The sequence below is a fragment of the Stylophora pistillata genome, chromosome 1 (genome assembly GCF_964205215.1).
Source record: "Stylophora pistillata chromosome 1, jaStyPist1.2, whole genome shotgun sequence".
Classification (NCBI taxonomy): Eukaryota; Metazoa; Cnidaria; class Anthozoa; order Scleractinia; family Pocilloporidae; genus Stylophora; species Stylophora pistillata.
The window spans coordinates 51,553,670-51,558,891 of NC_142519.1; the positions used below are offsets into that span (position 1 = coordinate 51,553,670).

A 5,222-nucleotide genomic window follows, 5' to 3' on the forward strand; every position below is an offset into this window, starting at 1 on the left:
AAATTGGCTGAAAGCTTCCTGGTCTGCTCTTGAAAAACAAGAAAATGAAAAGAATGTGCGTGATCCGGATGTCTGCAGTGGATTTCCACTTCGCGGCCGTCGAGTTGTAGAATTAAATGTCCTCGCTAAGGCTTTGGATGAAGGCTCTGAAGCCTGTGGAACAGCTCTACGGCTCTCCGACTGCATAAAAGAAACAGTGTCTGGACTAGGATCACTACTCTACATATGCTGTTCAATCTATGAGTGTGGAGAGACAAATATCGGTCGAACAAACAAGACCCACCGTAGTACCGGAACAACGCGAGGGAGACCAATTTTCAATGTAAACACGAAGCTCGCTGCAGGTTTGTTTACATTTAACGTTGCTAAAAATATTGTTCTCCAGCATCCATTTAACATCTAGCCAATTTCTTGATATGTTGAATGGACATATTTATAGGGATGCTGCACGCAGGAACAGGTCCTACCCGCGTAAACGAGTTGTTGTCATCCATTAATATACCATCACTTGGAGAGTCCACGCTGAAGGCTCGCAATAGGGAAGTAGGGCCCCAAATTGAAAAGTTGGCAAAGGAATCATGTCTGGAAAGCTTAGAAAGCGAAAGAAACCTGTGGAAAGATGATAGTGAACAGGAAAATGTGGAGACAGGAGCGTCATATGACATAGGATGGCAAAAAAGGGGAAAAGCCCACAACAGCCTAACAGGTACACTGCAAATTCTACATTTGAAAGAATTGAAAAGGGAGCATTTGGATATGCATTTTCATAGAAAGCTGCAATTTTTTTCTCTGTATTGTTCTTTAGCTTACTGACAGTTGTCGTGTCAGCCAATAGTCAAAGTTAATTAAACAAATGAATAAAATATATCCTTACTTTCACCACCAGGTGTTGGCTCCATGGTTGGCCTAAAAAGTGGCAAGGTGATTTGCTATGGTTCAAGGTCAAGAAGGTAATGTATATACATATATTTTGTCTACTAGCACCTTGTTGTAAACAACAAGAGCTATAGTTTTTTTTCAATTTGACCAAAGAAGTACAGAATCGTTCGACATTTGACCTCACCCATATTTGCCTCCTCTTGAAAGTGTTACCCAGGACCTTTACTCTTTTGTAAAGGTGTGCAACATGTGAAACTGCCAGCAGACAGTCAAAAGAGCCTTGCATACATGACTGCAGGCTCAACTGGGAAGGCTCATCAAAAGCTATGGAAGCTGATGGTTGTGTTGATCTAGTCAAAAGGTAATTACTAACCAGGTATGTAAGAGTAAAAATAAAAAGAAAATAAGAATTATAATAATAGTTGTTAACATGTTAAATTCACAGTTTATTGCTGCAAAGAGAGACTTGTGGAATCTGTTCTTATGATATCAGTGTTACAGTAATGACACTTGAGCCATAAACAGTGGAAAGTCTTACAATACCTTACACCCTTGGTAATAAGGATTCAAAATTTGATAAGAAAGCAAACATAAAAATGCACCTTTATTTTATAATACGAGTATGTTGAAAATGCAGAAAAGAAAATACTTTAAGATATGCCTTGGTGTAATTTGAATGCCCTCACTTGTTATGGCAAAAAAATTAATTTTTGTGGTTTTACTCTGCTTAACAGTTGTGGAGAAAAAAATGTAGTTGTATCTGTTCTTGTTGGGGATGATGACTCGTCCACCATAAGCAAAGTGAGGAAAAATGTTGACGATCAGGTTGAAAAATGGTCAGACGTAGTCCATGCTGAAAGATCCTTTGGTAGCTCACTATACAGCATCAAGACCCAAAACAAAGCCTGACAGATATGGTGATACATTATTTCCAGCGATGCTTTGGTTACGCACTAAAGCAGAGTAAGTATGATGAAGAAGGTGTGTGAAATGGTCTGAAGTCTTTTGTGCCCCACGGTTATGGTGACCATTCTTCCTGTGGCAACTGGTGTAGCTACTTAAAAAATTCTGCATCCTACAAACACAGAGGCCTTCCCCATGGCAAGGATCTGATGGACAAAAGCTTGAGGCAGTCTCTGGAAAAGATCCTAGAAGTAAGTACAGTGTACATGTATGGTGGAACAGCTTGCTCGTCACAAATTCAATTCCCACCATTTTACATGTAGTAGAGGAACACAACTCTTAGAAAATAGTGTTAGTGCTTATGATTGTATTCTAATTAATAACTGCAAGGGATAAAGTTATAAGTGTTAGGGGACTATCAACCTCTTTCTCAGTTTCACAAGCTTTTATGAGATACCAAATTTTAGTGAAGAAAAATCATTTGTTTCTTCAATTTAGATTTATGCTTTAAATGCCAAGAAGCTAGCTGATCAAACCAGGTAAATGAAGCACTCAGTAACACTATAGGAAGCAAAGCTCCAAAGATCAGACACTACGAATCTAGAGAAAGCAATGACTTCCGGTGTTGCATGTGCTGTTGGCCAAAAGAACTCAGGTCAATCTAATGTTTCTCAGGTGAGCAGATATAATATTATGAGCATTTTGGACACTTCCCAATTTGTGAGATCCATAATTTGAACATTACACATTATCCACCTTGTCCAGTGTTGTACTACCAGTACTTTGCATATCATAAGTCACAAAAGAAAAAAAAAAACAAATAAAACATCACTATATTATAATTTAGAATATGGTTTTCACTAAGACTGGTGAATTTCTCTTAGGCTTTCATGAAGACACAACTATTTGCAGGTTTCATTTCTTTAAAGTTTGCAAAGAAAATGGACAAGAAAACTCTAAGTTTGAAAGAGAGACAGAAAACAAGAGAGTACAAGAAGAAAAGAATTGAGAAGAAAAAGAAGCGGTTGAAAAAGACAAAACAGCTTGAGAACATAGAAGGACAACAGTATAGTTGTGGAATGGGCTTTGATGGACACGATGCTGCTCAGGAAATTTCAGCACCAGCTGCAGCCTCAAAGATTGAGAAAGTATCATTAACCAAAGACTACCATCAAATCATATTTGATTTGGAAACATCTGGAAGGGGTAATTAGCTTAGTTTGCAGGGTGGAGTTTAGCAAAAAAGTAACAAAGTGAATATAATGATGTTTGTCTTAGCAGGGTATTTCTGAATTGCACATTAGAGAATAATTATATTTAATGATGAAATTGCTTTTCTATTTTGCTAGATTGCTCAATAGTCATCCTGATAATTTGCATCACATAGTTTCCTTTGTTTTATCATGCCTTGTTCTTAGAAGAAAATAGGGGAGATGCAAATTAGCAGGACAGGTATTCAGAAATCACTCCTATTTTTATTTTAGATATACTCTGCATAGATGCACTAAGCTTTTTTAGTACATTTTTCTTTGTGATGTCTTTGTAATTACAATATCGGATTACAATATTGTAAAACAGGTAACGATGCTGAAATCCTACAAATTGCAGCAACAGATGGTAAAGATGAGTTCTCTATTTATATGAACTCTTGTAATGTAATAACACCAGAAGTATCTGCTGTGAACAAACTTACCCTCCAAAGAGGAATACTGTTTTATGATGGGAAGCCAATCACTGATGCCATTGCAACTGATGTGGCCCTGAAGACCTTCACTGAAAATTGAAAATCAAGAATGCTTTGCATTTTAGTTGTACACAATTGCAAATCCTTTGATGCCAGGTTCTTGGTGCAAGGAGCAGAGAAAAATGGAGTCATGGATGACTTAGTCAAAACAGTTCCTGGCTTTACAGACTCTCTTCCAGCATTCAGGGAATTACTTCCTGAGAGGAAATCCCATAGCCAAGAAAACCTTGTACAAGATCTTCTCTGTAAATCCTATGAAGCTCACAACGCTCTTGCAGATGTGCAAACACTCTACCAGCTGGTGAACAAGTTTCTAAATGTCAAACTGCTACAAAAGCACAGCTTCAAAGTTTTATGGGTGGCATCCTATGAGAAGCTCCTAAAAGAAAAGAAACTTCTGCTTAATACCCTGCAGCCATTAGTTAGAGAGAAGTACATTTCAGCCTCAATGGCCATTAAGTGTACAAGCTCAGGTTTGGGTCTCCCTCACCTACAAGTGGTATGCCAAAGAGGCAAGGAAGAAGGGGTGAAGCAAGTTCTCATGGAGAGGTTTGACAACAAACCCAGAGTCTCCTCAAACAAGCGGGTGCTGGCACAAATATGTCAGTACTCTATCGATAATGCAAATTAAGATTGTGATTTGTGTAGTTCATGTTTTGAAATAATTTTTCCATGGAAAATGTGGTATTCAGAATGTGGACCAGTGAGACATTGAAGTGAGGTTTTGAAGTATGAAAAACACATTTTAAATTTCAGTTTGTATTTTTCAGAGTATACTACATTGTACTGTATATATCACTTTTAGATACTTCATATTTCATATTTCGACCGTGAGTTTTGACTTATTAATTACGTGATTACTTCTTTTATACATTGTTAATTTTGAGGGCCGTCACTGAAAACCGCTATGCTGAGCTGGATTCCATCCCTCTTTAAATATTTTTTTTAATTTAAAACTCCCGTTAGAGTGATGGGTGAAGAACTCCCATTTTGCTGTGTATAGAAACCAAACAAGAAAACATACAGAGAAGAGGAATAAACAGTCTTTTCTTCAAGTTTCTTTGTCAAGTCTTTATTGCCCCAAAGCAAAAAAAATCGATAACCCTAGCTCACTGGAATTAAAACGCCAGCGCTACAAAACAGTTTCAACTAAAGGTTTATAGCTTAAGAATCTCATCAAATCTTGACTTACCTAATCTTTGTCACTTTTTCACGCTTTCCAAGTATGAATTTCTGTGTTGGCGATATCAAACACATAAAAACAATCGAAAACAAGCTTAGTATCGGGTGCATACTTCGAACATAATAGGCACCATTTGTGTCTCGTCCCAGTCCCCACCGTGCAAACCCTCCATCCTGATTTATCCTGACTGCGATCTCAAAACCACGTCCACGTGTCACGGCAGTTTGTGAGGAGACACGCACTGTGACACCTGATTTTTTTTTTTTTCAGGTATTTGCTATGAATAGTCTAATAAAGAAAATGTTTGAAGAAGAAAAAAGTTTGATAGTGGAACTTGATTTTTTTGGAAAATAGTTCTGTACTTGGTGTATTTTGGCCGAGGCAGAGACTTGAAGGTCACTAAGAAACTGTCCGAAAAAGTGCAAAATCCCCACAACCAGGCAATCAAAAATAGCTAAAAAGAAGCAATGCTACTTATTTTGACAAAAGAAGGTTTAATTTCAAAATAAAATT

General features: G+C 37.5%; 1 pseudogene; it reads left to right on the top strand.

Moving 5' to 3' along the window:
* The first annotated feature begins 439 nt into the window (after window positions 1-439).
* LOC111345433 (uncharacterized) lies at window positions 440-4,569 on the top strand (annotated as a pseudogene).
* The last annotated feature ends 653 nt before the right edge of the window (window positions 4,570-5,222 follow it).